The sequence below is a fragment of the Triticum dicoccoides genome, chromosome 1A (assembly GCF_002162155.2).
Source record: "Triticum dicoccoides isolate Atlit2015 ecotype Zavitan chromosome 1A, WEW_v2.0, whole genome shotgun sequence".
Classification (NCBI taxonomy): domain Eukaryota; kingdom Viridiplantae; phylum Streptophyta; class Magnoliopsida; order Poales; family Poaceae; genus Triticum; species Triticum dicoccoides.
In genome coordinates, this window is record NC_041380.1 from 24,496,458 (window position 1) to 24,520,566 (window position 24,109).

Sequence of the window (24,109 nt, forward strand, 5' to 3'; positions counted from 1 at the left end):
GACTTAACACATATGGGTACCCTCCGCGTGTGGGGAGAAAGGGGCATGCAAGCGGCATCATAGGTGCACTACACGTGGGTGAGTACAAATGCACTACCAAGAGGAGTACTAGGACACTACGTGGGAAGTATAAGTACATTATCATGGGGAGTAGAAGCTGCATCGAAAAAAGTTCATCGAAACCTATCAACTTGGATCTAGTTTCTATGATACTGATGTGGTGGATGCAATAATGAAAAAAAATCATAAATTTTGGATGCTTGGATCGAAAGATATTTCAGATTGAAATTTGAATATAAAAAATATGTATTATATAAAACACCCACACATCCTAGATTTGTCCACCGAAACTCTTTGATGACGACAAGTGGAGTGGTGCACATGTGTTGCCTCATACGTGTCGTCACGGAGGCATTTGAACGTAATCTTTGCAAAAGGTACCCATAGCTAATAATTAAAAAGCTTAATCGATTTAGCAGATTGTCTCTAGAGGGGAATCAAGGGGAGAGGAGCCCCGGGGTATTTTAATTAAGGAAAAAGATGTGGGTTATAGACTCATTTTTTCTTGATATGTGTGATGTTACAGTAACTAGTTATGTTACCACATGCATATCTTTCTTCATTAATTACATGACACATCATCTATTTTGTCTAGATAAGTGTGATGTTACTATCTATGTTACTCCTACTATAGGTAGTCTAAGGCATGCATCGAGCTAAAAATTGTTAATTCTCGATCGACTTAGGATTACATGCTTCCGTTTTTTAAAACCACAATCACACACTTAACATGAAACTGTACAGTTGTAATTCGGACATGTTGTTTTTGGACAAAGGATAAATTTTATTGACCCGTGAAGCATCAAGTAGATACAAACACAATAAATATATACCCGACCTCTGCATAGCTAGGAAGCACACAATCAACATCAACACACATAAACGCAAAAAAAACATCAACACACATAAAAACACACCGACAAATAGAAAAGTCATTTAAGACCAAAGTTAATTATGCCAAAGCGAGGAAAGAAAACTGAAGCGGTCAAATCCGTGATAGACAAACTATCCCAATGATGGGCCTTGTTGGTCGACACTGTCCTCATGGGCCGGTGATGGGGACGCTGTGGAGCACGACGGTCTCGATGGTGAGGCCAGGGCCGAAGCCGAAGAGCACGGAAGAAAATGCTATGGGACAGGGCCTCATAGTGTCCCTCCTGGGGCCCCTCCTCAGATTTTGACACGTCATCAATGGCACACATCTTAAAGCGAGCCTAATTCCCTAATTAGTTTGTACGTACATCAACTAGATATTGCGCAGTATTTGTACGATACAGTATCAATCGGATCGATACTTTCCATCTAACGAAAGAGAACGAACACGGCGATCTTCTCGCTGGCTCGCCGCTGCATCAGACCTCGGCGCCATCGCGCCGTATCTCATGGCGACCCCTCCATGCGCTGGTGACGACGACCCTCACGGAAACGGCGGCGCCGTCGTGAGCTCTCCCTCCGTCGGCGACGCGGACGTGCTCGTCGTCCCTCGCGGAACCAACAGCAATAGCCACATAATGATGTCCACCGTCTCCACCACAAACCTGCCAACACGGCAACGCCGGAGTCGGCGGCAAGCCAGCCATCTCCCCATGGCGACCTTGCAGATTTCTAGTCATTCTGACATTTGGAGATGTGAACATTCAGAGATCATTAGACAAAAACATTCAGAGTTCTGTGATCACAGTATCTATGCGTTGTGATTATAAACATTCAGATATTTTATCACATTAAAATTGATGTTGATCTTCTTCAAATTCTGTCAGTAGTATGTGGCATCTTAAGACTGAATGTTGGCATTGGCCAAACAATTGGAATTCCAACGACAACTTTCTGATATTTATTGATACATGATAAACTTTGGGTACGTTGAGAGGGTTATTTATCAGTACATGTTGTTGTAAGTTTCAGACCTTCTGTTGGTGATGGACCTTTAATAGAAACACGATTACAACCGACGCTGTATTGTGTAACACAGTAGCTAGAGCAGAAATGAAAGCTAATTGTGATGTCGACCAGGACCAAGAACTGAAATGAAAGATATAGCGGTGATGCTGATCAGGATCATCAGTCTAGATAGCTCTACTACATTCATAAGTGCAATGGGAAAGAAAAGGGTGGGGAAAATAAAGACTGATGAATGAATACAAATTAAATTCTGGCAAAAATAAATGGTATTCAAGTGTGAAAGATCTGATAATTAATCGGGGAAAATAATCTCACTCATGAGAGTGCATCATTACATTTATTATTTCTGTCTCAAACGAAACTTGATATATTGGTCTCTGTCGACAAGAAGAAATAAAATATACTGTTGCTGCTGCTATCCTACTTCTTTGATGCGTAAGGAAGGGTTCACTTCATCAAAAATCTAATCTTCTTGAAGTTTGCAGCACCTCCGAAGCTTGATCAGCTTGTAGCAAAAGTTCTGTATATCCTCCAGGGATCAACGGAATAAACATAGTCGAAGATTCCGTGTTGAACATATTATTTGCAAAGATTGGTATTGCAGTATTAGAACTTGGGCCTGCCTCCGAATATCCCTGCTTCATAATAAAACGACAAATGTTTAGAGATTTTGGGGTACAATTAAATTGCCTGAAATATGTTCAAGAAAGCAATTTGTCTTACAGTATACTGTTGAGGACCTTCTGCAGCAAAATCATATGTTGTTACTTCGTTTCCAAATCCCTGTGTGTAAGTAAGTAGGAAACTGCTTACCACAAATTTATTTTTAGAAGACATAAATGAACATTGCGTAAGTTGTCTTACAATTGATTTTTCATGTCCTTCTTCAGCCCGATCATTTTTTTTTACTTTCTTTTTACCTCCTCCTGCTCATACATATGAATGTGCAATACATTAATGTCAATTCAAAAACCAGAGGTCAAAAGTAAGAATAAATGTGGTTGTAGTACCTTTCTTTTGGGTGGTCTTCGACTTCTTTGGTTTTGCCTTTTCAAGTGGACCTTTCAATCTTTTTCCCTTTGGACCTTTTATCGCTTCAGGGACTTTGAATGATATTTTACCTGTTAATATGTCTTGAGTATTTTGAGGTATATTGTTGGAAGCATGCTCATTAGTATTCTGAGGAATATTCTCATGTTTGGCATGCCTTTTTTCGCTTAGTAAATCATCTGCCTCCAGATCTAATTTATCTATAGCTTCCTCCAATTTTGTAAGTAGTTCTTCTGAAACTGAGCACTTCATTGCAGTAGATGTTGCTTTCCGAGCTATACGTGCCACACGTGTCTGCAAAGATTCCTTCTCACTTTTGATGGTCTTTGTCGAAAATCCTCTCTTTGCATATTTCGTCCATCGGTGTAGTATACATTGAGATGGCAAAGTGAAAACCTCGTTGATGTTCAACACTCGCAGAGCATGCTTGCACAGAATACCTATCCATAATTCATACTTTAGTACAGATTTAATGACAACTATGATGTAAACTACTAAAATGCCAAAATGTTTTTTCGTACCTATGGATTCAAACCTTCTGCAAGAACATGAAATGGTGACATCCTCAGAATTGAAGACAACCAGTGCCTCATCCTCATATTTCATAGGTGACACCATGTAAGTTTTGACTGTCCCCTCAGTGGATACTAACTGACACTTGGCAGAAAATTGCTGCTTAAACTGCTCCTCAAATTCAGAATAAAGGCTTCTTGTATACGATTCAGCAGCAGTCTTCAACATAGGTAAGTTTCTAATGCAGGTGACCGGTTTAGACTGACGTGATCTATAGTCCTCGTCGAGTTCATTTTCCCGAAGGCTAGCGGCACACTTATCATATTCTACTAGGAGTTCTGAAAGGCAAAGTCTCTTACAAAATCTTTTCTTAAACACATTGTTCATACCTTCGCTCCTTTGAGTTGAAGTCATGTTGGCGCAAAAGGAATCACGGCGGTAGACAGTAGCCCACTTCTCACGCAGATCATATAGTTGTTGTAACCATGTGTTATCCTGAAGGTTGTAAGCAGTCAACAATTCTTGCCACTTCATTTCAAAGTATGCCACTGACCTTTCCTCATAGACACATCTCTTAAAATCAGCAAGGAACTTAGGATGGTCTGAAATTACATGGCTAAGATGCTTAGGAGCATTTTGATAAATGTGCCACAAACAGAGACGGTGCTTTGTATTTGGGAGAACAATCCTGATTGCTTTCGCCATGGCAGCACACTGATCGGTGAATATTGTTGCGGGTGCCTTGCCAGACATGGCGGTTAAGAATGTGTTGAAGAGCCAGATAAATGAATCTGTGGTTTTATCACATAGCAACGCAGCTCCAAAAAGAATGGTCTGCTTATGATGATTTGTTCCAAGTAGTGGTGCAAAAGGCATTTCAAACTTGTTTGTCTGAAATGTTGTGTCAAAGGACAAAACATCACCAAAGCAATCATAGTCCATGATAGCTTGACCATCTGCCCAAAAGAAATTAGCTATCCGGCAATCCTCTTCATATAATTGTATAGCATAAAAAAAAGAAGGATCATTTAACTGCTTGTTCTTTAGGAATTCCAGCAATGTTTGTGCATCATTAACTTCCAGATACTTCCTGCGCTCACGACCAATGTGGTTATTGGAATCCATCCGCAAGAAAGGTACATTATGGGGTCCTTTATACCACTGCTTGAAAAAACCATACACTTCGGCTGGCTTTATTCCGACTTCACGCATCTCACCAATCATAAGTTTATCAGACGCCGCAATACGACGTTGCGACCTCAACATGTGCCTCTTATCTGGACTTGCCAAATCATGGTTGTGCTCAAGAATAACCTTTTGCACATTCCAAACGCCATCACGAGAAATACTAAGCTGAACACGGGCATCACAATCACACCTTGTGGTGGCATTTTCTTTCTTGGTGTCATGCGATGAATGAGTTTCTCGTTCACCTTGTTTGCTGCAAACCAAATGTTTCTGATAAAGTGTTCCATCTCGTCTCAACTTCGTGTGGCTCTTTCGAATGCTGAAGCCAACTTTACGAGCATATTGGTTATAAAAATCATATGCCTCATCCTCAGACTTAAATGCCATTCCAACTGTAGGTATGGATTTATCATTTACATCCTCCTCCTGCAGTACGTACATTCATACACAAATTTAAATTCATATCATTTTGTCATGCACAGGCAATAGTTCACACATCAACTATATACCTGTGTTATTGTAGTAGAAGCTGATGGCATTGCGAAATGTTGTATGTGTTCACTATTTGAAGCTTCTGATTGCATAAAGGTTGCAGCAAACATGGAATCCGTCGAAGCAACAGTCATCTCGCCACCACTGACGGCTTGTGTGGAGGCGGTGGCAATGATGGATTTAGCATTTACATCCTTCTCCTGCGGTACAATCATACAAAAATTAAACTTTATCTAATTTCGTCATCAAGAGGCAATAGTTTAGACATCAATTATGTACATGTGAAATTGGAGTAGAAGCTGATGGCATTGAAGCTTCAGATTGCATCATGGAGGATGCAGTGAACATGGAACCCGTCAAAAAAACAGTCATCTTGTTACCACCGGCGGGCCGTGTGTCAGCGACAAGGTCAACGTCTGAAGTCTCGAGCGGCGGCCGGGACGACGAAAAGGAAGCAGCTCGCGCTTCCGTATGCACCTCCAAGTCACTGAACGAGTTGGATGCTGGCAGGTTTGTGGTGGAGACGGTGGACATCATTATGTGGCTGTTGTTGTTGGTTCCGCGAGGGACGACGAGCACGTCCGCGTCACCGGCGCAGGGAGAGCTCACGACGGCGCCGCCGTTTCCGTGAGGGTCGTCGTCACCAGCGCATGGAGGGGTCGCCATGGGATAAGGCGCGATGGCGCCGAGGTCTGATGCAGCGGCGAGCCAGCGAGAAGATCGCCGTGTTCGTTCTCTTTCGTTAGATGGAAAGTATCGATCCGATTGATACTGTATCGTACAAATACTGCGCAATATCTAGTTGATGTACGTACAAACTAATTAGGGAATTAGGCTCGCTTTAAGATGTGTGCCATTGATGACGTGTCAAAATCTGAGGAGGGGCCCCATGAGGGACACTATGAGGCCCTGTCCCATAGCATTTTCTTCCGAAGAGCACGCCCCAATCCAAGCCCTCCCCAGTGGTGGCGTGGCCTTCCTCGGCCGAGCGCTTATGCATCTCGTCCAAAATGAAGAGGACGCACGCACTGGACATGTTGCCGTACTCGGAGAGGACGTGCCGGGTGGCATGCATCCGCTTCTTGTCGAGATTGGCCTCCGCCTCCACCATGTCTAGGATCGCCGGCCCACCAGGGTGAGCCACCCAGAAGATGGAGTTCCAGTCGTTGATGCCCAGCGGCGCGAAGGCGACTACCAGTGCGCTCTCTATGTTCTTCGAGATGGCCAGGGGCACGTCCTTGTGGAGCTGGAAGGAGCTGGCCTTCGATGAAGCCATCCGTGCCGGACACTATGGTCTGGCTTGCCGACACCAGCTGGAACAACGGCCGCTCCATGGGAACGTCGGGGTCGGCACCGACGATCACCGCGGCGGCTCCGTCTCCGAAGAGCGCCTGGCCGATCAGCGAGTCAATGTGGGCTTCCGAGGGGCCTCGGAAGCACATGGCGATGATCTCCGAGCAGACGACGAGGACACGCGCGCCACGGTTGTTCTCCGCCAGGTCCTTGGCCACGCGCAGCACCGTGCCTCCCGCGTAGCAGCCCTGCTGGTACAGCATGACGCGCCTCACAGACAGCCGGAGGCCAAGCAGCTTGACCGGCTGGTAGTCGGCGCCCGGCATGTCCACGCCGGAGGTGGTGCAGAACACGAGGTGGGTGATCTTGGACTTTGGCTGGCCCCACTCTTTGATCGCCTTCTGCGCCGCCGCCTTGCCGAGCTTCGGGATCTCAGCAACCAAGATGTCCTGGCGCACGTCCAACGAGGGCGCCATGAACGAGGCAATGCTTGGGTTCTCCTGAATGATCTCTTCGGTCAATGTCACCCCGGTGCTGCATACCACCGTGTGACTGCCAGTTGGCATGCCAAGTGTAAGCATGTGTGGTCCCACCTGTTGCCGCATAGGGCTCGGGCCAGTTGGCGTGCGTGGGTACTTAAGCTTTGGACAGGGGCGTGTATCAGTATGCTGAAAGAAATGAACTAATTCCCTCACCTACCCTCTCCTCTGCTCATCCCCTTCTCCAAGCTTCTCCCCCTCCCCTCTCTCGATCCGATCCAGCCTACTCTGGTCCCCCTCAACCAGATCGGGGCGTTACAGTTGGTAATCAGAGCCTCCGATCCTGCCCCAAATTTTTTTCGCTGCTGCCTCCTGATTTGGGTCGGTAACATCCACCGCCTCGGGTGTGACTTGCTCCGGTGAGATCACGCAAAATCCCCGGCGGGGTTCGATCTAGCAGGGGTGCGAGACGGCACCGTCCAAGCCCTCCGTCCAGACCCGGCAGTTGCTGGCGGCCATGGACGACAACACCACCAGCCTCAAGGCCATGATGGAGACGGTTCTCGCGCGCCTCGACGAACAGAAGGTCGACAGCGACAAGCGGCTCGAGGCGCAGATCGCCTTCAACACCCAAGTCTCGCAAGATCTGCGCTCCCTCGCCAAGCAAGTCGATCTCACGCAGGCAGATGTCGACGAGACTCGCAAGGCGCTGGAGAGATCGCCCTCACCGTCGGAATCGCACTCCCCGACCGTGCTCCATCCACCACCACCACCACCTCCGCGGCCCCAGGCCCCGGCGCCACAGCACCAACATGGGCCGCCGCCGTCTCCGCGCCTCTCAGACCAGCGCCCGCCCCTGTTGGCCACAGCACCACAACCCGGCGTCCAATCCCAGCACCAGCAGTACCACCAGATCGGCGAGGCGCACCACCAGCAGCAGCACCACGGTGACCACTACGTCAAGCCGCCGAAGCACGACTTCCCTCGCTTCGATGGCAGCGCGCCTTACCTCTGGCTCGACCGCTGCCGGGCGTATTTCGACCTCTACCATGTGCCGCCCGCGAGTTGGGTGACCACGGCGACACTATACATTGAAGGGCAAGCGGCTCACTGGCTTCAGGCATTTCGCCAAACACATGGCGGCCTCGGTTGGAATGCGTTCTGCGCTGCGATTCAAGAGGAGTTCGGGGTCGATGAATTTGAGATGGAGATGCACAAATTGTTGCAGCTCCGTCAGATTGGCACGGTCAGCGAGTATCGCAAGGAGTTCGATACATACATGTATCATCTCCTGGCACTCGACCCATCTCTCAGCAACAAATTCTTCATCACTCAATTTTTGCTGGGCCTCAAGGACGAGTTGCGCGCAGCAGTTCGGCTGCAGGCGCCCAACAGCATCACGCGTGCGTCCATTCTCGCACGCATTCAAGAGGAGGAGCTGAACACACCCAGGGCGCGTCCACGGCCGCAGCCGCAGGGCCGCCCACCACCACCGGTGCCCGCCCGGCCGCCGGCCACGCCCCGCCAACAGCCCGACGACTACGCCCGCGAACGACAACTCAAGGAGTTCCGGCGCGCCAACGGACTCTGCTTCAAGTGCGGAGACCGGTACACTCGTGATCACCGCTGTAACACGCAGGCCCAGCTCCTCACCATCCAAGTGGGCGCATACGGGGAGCTGCTCACCGACGACACCGTGCACGCACTCGACCTGCTCGATGCATCCCCAATAAGAAGCACCCCCTCCAGAGTGTTGCACAATATCAGCGCACGCCCTGGATGGCTCGGAAGCGCCAAGCACAATCCGTCTCCGCGCGCTTGTGGGTAACCAAGTTATGCTCCTTCTACTGGACTCTGGGAGCACCCACAGCTTCGTCAACAAGTCGTTTGTCGAGCGCGTTGGGGCGACAACGCAAGAGATCGCCACATTGGATGTGCGGGTGGCCAACGGCGACCGACTAACCTGCTCGCGCCAAGTTTCGGAGCTCCAGTGGTGGATGCAGGGCCACACGTTCTCGACGCCGATGTACGAGCTCGACACAGGCGCATACGATGGAATCCTAGGCATGGACTGGTTGGAGAAGAACAGCCCAATGACTTGCCACTGGCAGGAGAAATTCATCTCCTTCCTGCACGAGGGCGAGACAGTCAAGCTACAAGGTGTTCGTCCAAAGTCGACACCCACTCTCGCAGTGGTGCAACCGCCAGAACTATGCAAGTTGATCGCCGGCAATGATATCTGGGCAATGGCCATGGTCGAGATGCAGCCCCCCAAACCAAGACCACGCAAGCCCTCGCAGACGCCCATCAACGATCTCCTGGAAGAATTTAGCGACGTGTTCACCGCACCCACCGGCTTGCCTCCTCACAGGCAGTATGATCACGCGGTCACATTGGAAGATGGAGCCCAGCCAACAAACACACGGCCCTACCGCTACTCTCCATTGCAAAAGGACGAGATTGAGCGGCAGGTCAAAGAAATGCTCGACGCCGGTGTGATCACGCACTCGGTCAGTCCATACGCGGCGCCAGTTTTGCTTGTGAAGAAGAAGGATGGCACCTGGCTATTCTGCGTGGATTACAGGCATCTCAATGACGTGACTGTGAAGAACAAGTTTCCCTTGCCCGTCGTCGACGAGCTACTCGATGAACTTGCCGGAGCGGCTTTCTTCTCCAAGCTTGACCTGCGCGCAGGCTACCATCAAATTCGCATGCGCGAACAGGATGAACACAAGACAGCATTCAAAACTCACCACGGCCATTTCCAATTCAGAGTCATGCCATTCGGGTTGACAAATGCTCCGGCCACGTTCCAATGCCTGATGAACGCTATCTTCGCCAAGTATACCCGTAAGTTTGTCATCATTTTTCTTGACGACATCCTTGTTTTCAGTGAGACACTCGAGGACCACTTGGAACATCTCCGCATCGTCCTCAACGTGCTCCGCGAGCACCAGCTATATGCCAAGATGTCCAAGTGCTCGTTCGCGCAAGATCACATTGATTATCTGGGTCACGTCATCTCCAAGCAGGGCGTCGCGACTGATTATGAGAAGACAGACGCCATGGCGCAGTGGCCTACTCCAACCAACGCCACCGAGCTCCGTGGCTTTCTGGGGCTCACCGGCTATTACCGCAAGTTCGTCCCCCACTACGGGATCATTGCCAAGCCGCTAACCCAGCAGCTCACCAAGAAAGGCTTTGCATGGCCCGAGTCGGCGCAGCTCGCGTTCGACACGCTCAAGAAGGCGATGGTGACCACGCCGGTGCTCGCCCTTCCCGACTTCGACAAGCCATTCTCCATCGAAACTGACGCCTGCGACACCGGCATCGGTGCCGTGCTCGTCCAAGACGGTCACCCCATCGCATACTACAGCAAGGCGTTGGGCGTGAAGAACCAGAAGCTCTCCACCTACGAGAAACACTGGTAGAAAAAGAGGCTTCCGTCCAGCCCCATTAGTCGCGAAACTGTAGGAACCGCGACTAATGAAGTCTTTAGTCGCGGTTCGGCAGACGAACCGCGACCAAAGGCTTGGGCCAGGGCGCTCGGTGGCCAACTGGTGCACGTGAGGGGCTTTAGTCGCGGTTGGCCTGGCCAACCGCGACTAAAGGTGCCCAAAGGCCTCTAGTCGCGGTTGGCCTGGCCAACCGCGACTAAAGCTCCTCCCCTATATATACCAGTTCAGCGCACTCACTTAGCCATTTGGTGCCACTTCTCTTCACAAGGGGGTGTAGGTTTGCTTTTGGTTCCTCTTATGCACACAAGGTGTTTGATGAAATGCCCAACAGCGTGAAACAAACATGATATGAAGTGTTGGAGCCACACTTGAGGTTCCTCCTCGATCGCGGTTAGCAACTTGAACCTTTCATGCATGTGTGTCATTGATAAAATATGCATGTGTGTTGTTCATTGTTTAATTTCTATTGTTTATAGCTAGTTACTTTAACAAATGCATGATGGTTAATTATATATTTTATATTATAATAATGCAGATGAATCGACAATGGATGTACGGTAACCGACTCTCCCGCGAGTTCACTACGGGTTTGAAAGATTTCCTCGTAGTGGCTAATGCGAACAAGCAGAAGGGTTTTGTTATCTGTCCATGTGTTGACTGTAAGAATCAGAAGGGTTACTCTTCCTCAAGAGAAGTTCACCTGCACCTGCTTCGGCACGGTTTCATGCCAAGCTATAATTGTTGGACCAAGCATGGAGAAAGAGGGGTTATAATGGAAGAAGATGAAGAAGGGGATGATTTCATCGATGAAAGCTATCTTGCTCATTTCGGTGATACTTTCATGGAGGATGCTGAAGGTGAAGGGGAAGGTGAAGGGGCAGGTGAAGGGGAAGGTGAAGGGGAAGGTGAAGGTGAAGGTGAAGAAGAGGCACGTGATGAGACCGTTGATGATCTTGGTCGGACCATTGCTGATGCACGGAGACACTGCGAAACTGAAAAGGAGAGGGAGAATTTGGATCGCATGTTAGAGGATCACAGAAAGTCGTTGTACCCTGGATGCGATGATGGTCTGAAAAAGCTGGGCTGCACACTGGATTTGCTGAAATGGAAGGCACAGGCAGGTGTAGCTGACTCGGCATTTGAAAACTTGCTGAAAATGTTGAAGAATATGTTTCCAAAGAATAACGAGTTGCCCGCCAGTACGTACGAAGCAAAGAAGGTTGTCTGCCCTCTAGGTTTAGAGGTTCTGAAGATACATGCATGCATCAACGACTGCATCCTCTACCGCGGTGAATACGAGAATTTGAATGAATGCCTGGTATGCACTGCATTGCGTTATAAGATCAGAGGCGATGACCCTGGTGACGATGTTGAGGGCGGGAAACCCAGGAAGAGGGTTCCCGCCAAGGTGATGTGGTATGCTCCTATAATACCACGGTTGAAACATCTGTTCAGGAACAAAGAGCATGCCAAGTTGTTGCGATGGCACAAAGAGGACCGTAAGTCGGACGGGGAGTTGAGACACACTGCAGATGGAACGCAATGGAGAAAGATCGACAGAGAGTTCAAAGATTTTGCGGCTGACGCAAGGAACATAAGATTTGGTCTAAGTACAGATGGCATGAATCCTTTTGGCGAGCAGAGCTCCAGCCATAGCACCTGGCCCGTGACTCTATGCATCTACAACCTTCCTCCTTGGTTGTGCATGAAGCGGAAGTTCATTATGATGCCAGTGCTCATCCAAGGTCCGAAGCAACCCGGCAACGACATCGATGTGTACCTAAGGCCATTAGTTGATGAACTTTTACAGCTGTGGGGCAGACCTGGTGTCCGTGTGTGGGATGAGCACAAAAAAGAGGAATTTAACCTACGAGCGTTGCTTTTCGTAACCATCAATGATTGGCCTGCTCTTAGTAACCTTTCGGGACTGTCAAATAAGGGATACAATGCATGCACGCACTGCTTACATGAGACTGAAAGTGTACATTTGCCAAATTGTAAGAAGAACGTGTACCTTGGGCATCGTCGATTTCTTCCGAAAATTCATCCAGTAAGAAAGAAAGGCAAGCATTACAACGGCAAGGCAGATCACCGGCCGAAGCCTGCGGAACGCACTGGTGCTGAGGTATTTGATATGGTCAAGGATTTGAAAGTCATCTTTGGAAAGGGTCCTGGCGGACAATCAGTTCCGAAGGGAGCTGACGGGCACGCAGCCATGTGGAAGAAGAAATCTATATTCTGGGAGCTAGAATATTGGAAAGTCCTAGAAGTCCGCTCTGCAATCGACGTGATGCACGTCACGAAGAATATTTGCGTGAACCTCCTAAGCTTCTTGGGCGTGTATGGGAAGACAAATGATACAAAGGAAGCACGGCAGGACCAGCAACGTTTGAAAGACCCTGATGACCGGCATCCGGAATGGTTTCAAGGTCGTGCCAGCTACGCTCTGACCAAAGAAGAGAAGGTCATCTTTTTTGAATGCCTGAGCAGTATGAAGGTCCCGTCTGGATTCTCGTCCAATATAAAGGGAATAATAAACATGGCGGAGAAAAAGTTCCAAAACCTGAAGTCTCACGACTGCCACGTGATTATGACGCAATTGCTTCCGATTGCTTTGAGGGGGCTCCTGCCGGAAAATGTTCGAGTAGCCATTGTGAAGCTATGTGCATTCCTCAATGCAATCTCTCAGAAGGTAATCAATCCAGAAGATCTACCACGGTTACAGAACGATGTGATCCAATGTCTTGTCAATTTCGAGTTGGTGTTCCCGCCATCCTTCTTCAATATTATGACGCACCTCTTGGTTCACCTAGTCGAAGAGATTTTCATTCTCGGTCCTGTATTTCTACACAATATGTTCCCCTTCGAGAGGTACATGGGAGTATTAAAGAAATATGTTCGTAACCGTGCTAGGCCAGAAGGAAGCATCGCCAAGGGCTATGGAAATGAGGAGGTAATTGAGTTTTGTGTTGACTTTGTTCCTGACCTTAAGCCGATTGGTCTTCCTCGATCGCGGCACGAGGGGAGACTAAGTGGAAAAGGCACGATCGGAAGGAAATCAACGACATGTATGGACGGCCATTCTCTGACTGAAGCACACCACACTGTACTGACCAATTCCAGCTTGGTGGCTCCATACTTTGAGAAACACAAGAATATTTTACGCTCGGACAACCCGGGGAAGCCTGAATCCTGGATTAGGAAGGCCCACATGGAGACTTTCGGCAGTTGGTTGAGAAAACATTTAATGAATGACAATGATGTTGTAGATCAGCTGTACATGTTGGCCAAGACACCATCTTCGACTATAACGACTTTCCAAGGGTACGAGATAAATGGGAATACATTTTACACGATCTCCCAAGATAAAAAGAGCACCAACCAAAACAGTGGTGTCCGCTTTGATGCAGCAACCGAGAATGGGCAAAAGGTCACATATTATGGTTACATAGAGGAGATATGGGAACTTGACTATGGACCCTCCTTTAAGGTCCCTTTGTTCCGGTGCAAATGGTTCAAGCTAACAGGAGGTGGGGTAAAGGTGGACCAGCAATACGGAATGACAATGGTGGATTTCAACAATCTTGGTTACCTTGACGAACCATTCGTCCTAGCGAAAGATGTCGCTCAGGTTTTCTATGTGAAGGACATGAGTAGCAAACCGAGGAAACGGAAAGATAAGAAAACGATCAGTACATCATGCGATGATCCAAAGCGCCACATTGTTCTTTCAGGGAAAAGAAACATCGTGGGAGTGGAGGACAAGACAGACATGTCAGAAGATTATAATATGTTTGCTTATCGTGGGTGTTTTTTTAGGGATCGAGAGGGGACGGCGAGGGTTATAAATGTGTTGTCCTCGCCTCCCCTCTCCGTGACGCCGTCGTCTGCCGCCCCGTCTCGCGCTCTACCGCGACACCCTCTCCCACCCCTTCCTCGCCCCCTCCTTTTGCCACCGCCCTTTCGCCACCGCCACCGCCACCGCCCCCCTTCTTCACTTAATTAATTTGTTTTTACTACATGTTTTCAGGACTGACATAATGGCGGACGATAGAGCTGACCCGATTATGGACAACTATGATCCGGACGGTGAAGCACATATGTTCGGCATCATAAACGGCGATATTCTATATGTGCCGACCGGAGAAGAAGAAGATGATATCTCTTCTTATCTGAACCTTGACGGTGAAGATGAAGGGCGCCATCAGCAAGATGATGCCGAACAAACGTCGATAAACGACGATCTTCAAATGGAAGTAGCAACCACCTCCGGCGCCGAGGTATATATATACATTGAGCCTCTGGTGATACAAACTAACTGATTTGAATAAATATGTGTGTACTAACGCGCGCGACTCTTTCTTATTTTAGCCCTCGGCCGGATCGTCGAAACAATCGAGTACGTCGTCAAAGCGTGGCGCAACCAAGACGATGAAACAAGGAGAAACATGCACCATCGAGGTTGTCGACAGTGCAACCGGCAGGCCGCTGGAGCCCCGCAAGAACGCCACCAAGTTTGTCAGCCAATGCGGAGCCATTGTTAGAGACAACGTCTCGATCACCGTCTAGGAGTGGAATGAGCCAAAGAAGGCACGAATTGATGGTTTCACTTTTGTCGATAAGAGAACAAAAAAAGATTGCTTCAAGAAGCTTATGGAACATTTCGTTCTACCTCCGGAATACAACAAATTCGATGAGGAGGGTAACAAGATTGAGGAAAACAAGGAGAGGAGGAGGCTAGTCAAACAGTTCGCTCTTCATAAGATGGCCGACGCATTCCGGAAATTCAAGCAAAATCTAGCCCATGACTTTGTCAAGCAGAACAAGACTCCGGATTTCAAAGGACAATATGAGAAACTGAAACATGATTGGCCAGAATTTGTGAAGCAAAAGAAATCGGAGCAGTTCATTCAAATATCGAAAAAAAATAAGGAAAATGCGGCTAAGAAGGAGTACAATCATATTATGGGGCCAGGAGGGTATCGCCTTTGGGAGCCTAGGTGGGAGAAGATGGAGAACGAGCTGAGGGCGCGAGGAATCCGTCCAGGTACGGAGGGATGGGACCCAAGGGCCAAAAGCTGGTGGTACGGGCATGGGGGAACGCTGAACCCGGAGACAGGGGACTGTGTTTACCGGGGCAAAATAATTAAACCCACCCAAGCCCTTATTGACGCAATGAGAGATGCTCAAGAGGGGAAGATCAAGTTCAACAGAGAGAACGACGCGCTGACAAAAGCCCTCGGGAATCCTGAACACGGAGGACGTGTACGAGGCATGGGGCACATTCCGTGGAAAATAGGGTTCCCCCAGAACGATGACCCGTACGGTTACAGAAGCCGGAAGAGAAAGATGGATCGGGAAGCAGATGTTGTGGCACGGTTGGCATCGGAAATGGATGTGATGAAGAAAACCGTGAGTGTACTAGTAGCCGAACGAGATGCAGCTCGGGCGCAGCATGAAGATCATCCAGCGAATCTCAGAAGCCAGCAGCGGAGAAGCAGTGTGGCTTCCACGGAGGCCCCACCGGCTGGTGCAGATGCACCGACGATCGAAATTACTGCACCGGAGCCTCTGGTGGTCGAAATTACTGCACCGGAGCCTCTGGTGGTCGAAATTACTGCACCGGAGCCTCCTCGCTACCCCGTGGACGATATAAAGGAGATGAAAGAATGTCATCTGTATTATCCTATCGGGAACATGTCCATGAAGGTAGCCATCGGCAGTGCTTTACCATGTTTACCTGGAGCACTCCACCACAACACCCCCATTCAAGATGGCTATGCTTGTGTCACGGTGGAGGACATAGTCCAAGGGTTTGAGGACCTGGAGATTGACATTGCTACACCTGAAGGGGAGAAAAGACTTGGAGATGTCAAGCACCATTTCATTCTATGGCAAAAGAAGTTTATCAAGTTTCCAGGCGAGGCGCCAAGGACAACAAGTCCACCCCCCTACGGTGGTGGCGGTTCACCTACACCTCCGTCACGTCAGCCGACGCCCCCCAGTCCACAACGTCCGGCGGGTGATCAGACGCCGCCCCCCAGTCCTCATCCAGCGGGTGATCAGACGCCGCCCCCCAATCCACCTCCGGCAAAGAAGCAGAAGCAGTCCTGGATTATTAACCCGGACCCTTATGTACCTAAGACCACAAAGGTACCGGAGCCATCATTGAAGCCTCTCCCCACAAGGCCTTGGGAACGTAGTGCCGAGGAAACTGCCGCGGTCGCGGCTGCTGATCATGAGAAATGGAAGGCGGACTGCAAGAAGAAAAGAGAGCCCGAGCCCAAGCCAGTATTTTCTGATGAGCAAAAGAAGTGGGCTAAGTCATTTTTGAGCACACCGTCCCAAGCCGCGAAGAATCTGCCTGACGACTATGCACATGAACTTCGTAGGCAGGCACTCATGTTGAAGGAGAAGAAAGAGCGGGCGGAGAACCAGGAGAACAAAGCCTTGGAGGAGGCCGAGAAAACGGAATTAGAAAGTAAAAAAAGCGGGAAACGAGTTGCCCAGCTCGGGGAACAAAGTAAACAATCGATTGCCCCGCTTATAGTGAAAGCCGCCGGTCCGGATGACCCCGATATCATAGCAGCTGCGGCAGCACATGGATTGACTGTAACGAGTGTCAGAGAACAAGCGGCCAACTTAGGTATTACTCTTCGTGAACTGTTAGGCCTTGATGAGGCGCCAGTGAAGGAGGTAGTAATTACATATGTGAAGAATGGGCCTCTCGTCGAGCCTGCGCAGGAACAGGATCTACCTCCACAAATGAAAGGTCTGCTGAAATGGTACAAGGGTTACATAAAAAATAAAAACGCCAAAGAATATATTTATGCGGAAGTTAGATATGAGCATCACTTCAAACATTACTATGTACAAATTCATCTGAGTGAATTGTTCCAGCTTTTCAATCTGCGCGAGCTCGACAAATCTATCATCAGTTGCTACGTTCTGTAAGTGATTTATTTCTACCCCATCTCGTTCATATTGCCTGCACTATATATATGTCCTAACTATATTGTTGCATCCGCTATTATACATGCAGAATGAAGATTAAGGAATGCAGAGTAAGGAACATCCATGATGTTGGGTTCATTGATCCACACATCGTTAATGGATATGTGTTGGAGCATCACCCCGCCGACATGGAGGCAGACCTGTGGCAGTTTCTTACAAAGCAGGAACTCAAAAGTGATATTCTATTTCCTTACCATTTTGGGTGAGTGTTTCTGTCTTGAGCACATTCTCTTTTGTTTACTCAATGCATGGTATGTGGCCGGCTAATCGATGAGTTATGCATGACGTACTGTGCATGTATCGTGTCCGCAAGTTCCACTGGATTCTGCTAGTAATTAAAGTTGACACCTCAGAATGTCTCGTCCACGACTCTCTGAATAAGGATCCAAAGCTTTGGGTCGACATGAGAAGAATGCTGCAGAAGTAATTATTTTCATTCATTTGCGCTCTATATCGATCGGCCTATTTCGTTCATTTCCTAATATCAAGTAACTAATAACTCTCTTGTTCATTTAATTTTCTTTGCCTCGTAGGGTTTGGAGACGGTTCGTAGATACAAAGGTCGATGAATTCAAAAAAGAGCTAGAATTCAAAAGGGCAAAGGCTAAGAATGGTGAGGATATTCAGCCAGCGGGGACCAATCTATGTGCATACTATGTCTGTGAGATGATCCGGAGATACACCTCTGAGCGGGTTCCGAGTGATATCAATGCTCAGAGGAATAACCTCCGGATGATGCTTAGTCCAGAAGCTCGCTTCCGACCACTTCAATAGGAACTAGCTGGATGGTTCAGGAGGGAAGTCCTCCATCCTGAAGGAGAACACCATTACGAGGACGTAGAACTTTATATGCATTAAATTATGTATGGAAACTTGTTCAAAATTGTATATGGTCATCCGATGATATTGAATATATATTGTATATTCCTCTTGAATTCTTTTTGGTTCTAATTTCAAATTTGTTTGAAATTGTACATTCATATGCATGTATGTAGTACCGTAGAATATGTGAAACTCCTTCAAAATAAAGCACAAAAGAAATAAAATAATACAAATTAAACAGAAAACAGGTTTAAGGGGGGGGGCTAAAACCCTAAACCTGCGGCGGCCTTTAGTCGCGGTTGGCCAGAAGAACCGTGACTAAAGGTCCTCCGCCCCGACGGCCACCTGGCGCCCACGTGGACGGGCCTTTAGTCGCGGTTCTTAAGCAACCGCGACTAAAGGGTGGAGCCTTTAGTCGCGCCCGTTCGGTCGCGGTTGCGCAACCGCGACTAATGGCAGTTGCGAACCGCGACCAAAGGCCCTTTTTCCACCAGTGAAAGAGTTCTTGGCCGTCATGATGGCCATGGACAAATGGCGCTCTTACCTGCAACGCGGGCCGTTCACCATTGTCACGGACCACAAAAGCTTATGCACGCTTGGGGACCAGCATCTGGTGACCGATGTCCAGCGCCGCGCCATGTCCAAATTGGTCGGCCTCCAATTCAAGTTCCAGTACAAGAAGGGCGTCGACAACAGCGCGGCGGATGCTCTCTCTCGCGTGGGCAGTCACTACAACGCCAATGCTCTGTCCCTCTGCCAGCCAACATGGATTCAGGAAGTGGCCAATTCGTATGCCACGGATCCAGATGCCCAGGAAAAGATTCAGCAGCTCGCGCTGCACAGTCCGGACGATGAGGAGTACGAGCTGTACCGTGGAGTCATTCGCCGTCGCGGGCGGCTGTGGATCGGCGCAAACACAGCCCTGCGCACCAAACTGATCAGCGCTCTGCATGACAGTGCCGTGGGGGGCCATTCTGGCTCGACAGCAACTTACCACCGAGTCAAGAAGCTGTTTGAGTGGAAGGGTTTGAAACATGATGTTGAAGATTATGTGCGGCAGTGCCAGATTTGTCAACAGGCGAAGCATGAATTGCATAAACCAGCGGGCAAGTTGGCACCCCTGCCCATTCCGACAGCCCCGTGGCGTGATCTGACAATGGACTTCGTCGAGGGCTTGCCCAAGTCCGAAGGGTATGACACGATCATGGTGGTTGTCGACCGCTTCACCAAGCTTGCACACTTTGTGCCCCTGCGACACCCATTCACGGCGACACGAGTGGCAAGAGTGTTCTGGGACAACATCGTCAAGCTGCACGGCATCCCCTCCTCCATCGTCTCCGACCGCGACAAAGTGTTCACCAGCATGCTTTGGCGGGAACTGCTAGCCAGCGCGGGCACCAAGCTCCTCTACTCCACTGCCTATCACCCCCAGACGGACGGACAAAGCGAGCGCGTGAACCAGTGCATGGAGATGTACTTGCGCTGCGCTGTTCACGACACTCCCACGCAATGGTGTCGCTGGCTGCCCTCTGCAGAATTCTGGTACAACTCCTCTTTCCACTCTTCTCTGGGTTGCTCTCCGTTCAAGGCCCTGTATGGGGTGGATGCCAACGAGGGCAGCATGGCAACATGGCCGGCAACACAAGCATCATTGCCGGAAGGGGAGCAGTGGGATTGGGCACTGCACAAGGAAAACTTGCAGGCACAGTTGACTCGGGCGCAACAGAAGTACAAAAAGTTTGCAGACAGAAATCGCACTGAGCGCGTCTTTCAGGTTGGGGAGCAAGTACTGCTGAAACTGCAACCCTATGTGCAGAAATCGGTGGCCAGCCGCCCGTGCGCCAAGCTGACGTTCAAGTTCTTCGGACCATTCACCATCAGCGCCAAAATTGGTCCCTCGGCATACAAGCTGGAGCTGTCGCCCGACAGTCGCATTCACCCTGTGTTCCATGTGTCCCAGCTGAAGCCGTTCACACCCAATTATACACCAGTGTTCTCCGAACTGCCTGCGACCGTCGACTTATCAGCAGTGGACTCTAACCCAGTTCAGATTTTGGATCGGAGGATGATGAAGAGAGGAGACGCACCAGTGGTTCAGGTGCAGGTGGCATGGAACACAACTCCTCCGTCGACAACCTGGGAAGACTATGAAGTTCTTCGACGTCGCTATCCACAGTCACCAATCTGGGAAGACAGTAACTCCGAAGAAGGGGCCGTTTCTCAAGGCGGGGAGAATGTCACACCGGTGTTGCATACCACCGTGTGACTGCCAGTTGGCATGCCAAGTGTAAGCATGTGTGGTCCCACCTGTTGCCGCATAGGGCCCAGGCCAGTTGGCGTGCGTGGGTACTTAAGCTTTGGACAGGGGCGTGTATCAGTATGCTGAAAGAAATGAACTAATTCCCTCACCTACCCTCTCCTCTGCTCATCCCCTTCTCCAAGCTTCTCCCCCTCCCCTCTCTCGATCCGATCCAGCCTACTCTGGTCCCCCTCAACCAGATCGGGGCGTTACAGTCAAGTGCATGGACTTCTTCCGGATCATCGAGTTATCGCCTGCACAACTCATCGTTAATACATGTCAAAAGCATCCATTTCTCGGGATCACATGCATTGCGTGTGTTTGACCGCTAAGAGAGTAGTGAGGGTGGTAGCCGTTTTGCATGCATTGGTGAAGAACATACTTATATACCAATAAAATATATTCTCTTTGTAAATTAATATAAAAATGTTTAGAGCACTACTTTAGTATTGTAAATGCTCTTATATTAGTTTACGGAGAGAGTACTACTTACACATCCGCTTGAACTTCTTCTTGAGGTCGATGAGGTGCTCGCTCTTGGTGACACGGAAGTAGTAGTCCGCGTAGTCCGCCTGGGACACGCAGTTGTCTGGCGTCGCCGTGCCGATGGCCAGCACCGTCGCCGGGCCCTCCGCCCGCTGCGCCCTCATCACCTCCTCCACCGTCACCGCCGTCGTTGCCATGACTAGAGTATAGCTCGCTCGCTTGCTTGCTAGCTAGTGTCGTAATTACTGTCGGCTCTGATGATCTGCATTGCCGGGCCGCCGGAGGAGAGATATATATACAGGAGTACGAGGTACGAGGAGGATATTCCATATGAGCTAACGGCCAAGAGCAAACAAAGGAGTACCGCGCAAAAAAAAAAAGGAGCAAACAAAGAAGTAACATCAGACAAAAAATGGCATCTGGCCGAGAGCAGACGAAGACGGCGAGCTTGATCAAGAGGACAATTCATCTGTTCTGGCCGAGTGCTGACCACATCGGCGATTGGCAGGGTTCACCAAATCAGCCTTTCTCTATGTGTAAACAGGAAGGCTTCTCATCTTAAAACTATATACAGGTTTCGTTGTGACTCTTTCTCTCCTGATTTTAGCCTTATTTTTTGTATATAAAAAAGGTACAGCGCCTTGTACTAGGTTGGTGGAGGTGCTACAGGACAAAGAAGAGAATATCCATGTGAATTGACACTATGGATCGGATATGAGTTGCAATAGCTTTCTTGAAGCAATGGTAGTCTTGCAACTTTGATAGCAAACTGTGATCAATTTTCATCGGAATTATTATTGGTTAATTTGAAAGAAAAAACTAATGAAAGCAATAGTATTTATTTAATTCTGGCTTTAATTCAACTGTTGGTAGAGGATGGTTGTAATGCTCCTTTTTATTTACTATGCTTATTAGGTTTGACTGAAGTCAAACTTCGTAAAGTTTGACCAAGTTTATAGATAAAAAATATAAACATTTCCCATAATAAATCTATATGATGTCGAAGTAAATTCTATAACAAACTGTGATTATTTTTTCATCAGAATTATTATTGGTTCATTTGAAAGAAAAAGCAAAAAAATCAATAGTATTTATTTAATCATGGCTTTAATTCAACTGTTGGTAGAGGATGTCTGTAATACATGCATGCTCTGTTTTATGCTTCGACATTGGAGATATGCATCACTTATAATGTTTCACGATCGATTATGGTAATCCAGCTCATTTAGACGGTTTTACTATTTGGCTAACAAACTTATCTATAGTTTCGTAGCTATTTTCCGCGGCGAATTATAAAATAATCACACCACAACACAGTTCAATAACCGCAAATTAAGCCTACTATATGTGGTTATGTATTCCTATCCAACTTGACTTGTTAAGTTAGAACTGATTAGTGTTTCTTTTTTAAAAAACTTCATAGCTAATTGAAGTTTTGTTTGCTTTTCCGGTTGGTGACTAATTCTTGAATATTTCCTCTCTCTTTTAGTATTTGAACTATGAGGGGCTATGTTTGTCATGAAGTGGTACCTTTTCCAATTCAACACAAGATTACTATCCTCAAATTGTTGCAAAATGTTGTTAAGATTGCATAGGAAATTATCTAACATGGTTTTAGGAACAAAAAAATCATCCATGAACACCTATGTAACATTTTCAAGGAATTCTATTGCAGTCAATAGTCATACATTTATAAAATGTCACAAATGTGTTACATAAACACAAGTGCACCATTCTATAAGCCACCATTAAATAATAACAATAACAATAGTTTTCTCTTGACTTTCGTGATAAATAAGTATTTGATAAAGTACATGTGAATTGACACTATGGATCGGATATGAGTTGCAATAGCTTTCTTGAAGCAATGGTAGTCTTGCAACTTTGATAGCAAACTGTGATCAATTTTCATCGGAATTATTATTGGTTAATTTGAAAGAAAAAACTAATGAAAGCAATAGTATTTATTTAATTCTGGCTTTAATTCAACTGTTGGTAGAGGATGGTTGTAATGCTCCTTTTTATTTACTATGCTTATTAGGTTTGACTGAAGTCAAACTTCGTAAAGTTTGACCAAGTTTATAGATAAAAAATATAAACATTTCCCATAATAAATCTATATGATGTCGAAGTAAATTCTATAACAAACTGTGATTATTTTTTCATCAGAATTATTATTGGTTCATTTGAAAGAAAAAAGCAAAAAAATCAATAGTATTTATTTAATCATGGCTTTAATTCAACTGTTGGTAGAGGATGTCTGTAATACATGCATGCTCTGTTTTATGCTTCGACATTGGAGATATGCATCACTTATAGTGTTTCACGATCGATTATGGTAATCCAACTCATTCAGACGGTTTTACTATTTGGCTAACAAACTTATCTATAGTTTCGTAGCTATTTTCCGCGGCGAATTATAAAATAATCACACCACAACACAGTTCAATAACCGCAAATTAAGCCTACTATATGTGGTTATGTATTCCTATCCAACTTGACTTGTTAAGTTAGAACTGATTAGTGTTTCTTTTTAAAAAAACTTCATAGCTAATTGAAGTTTTGTTTGCTTTTCCGGTTGGTGACTAATTCTTGAATATTTCCTCTCTCTTTTAGTATTTGAACTATGAGGGGCTATGTTTGTCATGAAGTGGTACCTTTTCCAATTCAACACAAGATTACTATCCTCAAATTGTTGCAAAATGTTGTTAAGATTGCATAGGAAATTATCTAACATGGTTTTAGGAACAGAAAAATCATCCATGAACACCTATGTAACATTTTCAAGGAATTCTATTGCAGTCAATAGTCATACATTTATAAAATGTCACAAATGTGTTACATAAACACAAGTGCACCATTCTATAAGCCACCATTAAATAATAACAATAACAATAGTTTTCTCTTGACTTTCGTGATAAATAAGTATTTGATAAAGTACATAATAACCATCAACGTAACAAAAATATATCTGGTATTTGATCAATAAATGTGGTAAAATAGCGGTCTTCTCCTGTTGATTTATTTAATTTTTGTAATCAATGCACATTTAA

General features: G+C 47.3%; 1 pseudogene; it reads right to left on the bottom strand.

Annotated features, from left to right (window-relative positions):
* Positions 1-1,102: 1,102 nt before the first annotated feature.
* LOC119350293 lies at positions 1,103-21,253 on the bottom strand (annotated as a pseudogene).
* Between the last annotated feature and the right edge of the window lie 2,856 nt (positions 21,254-24,109).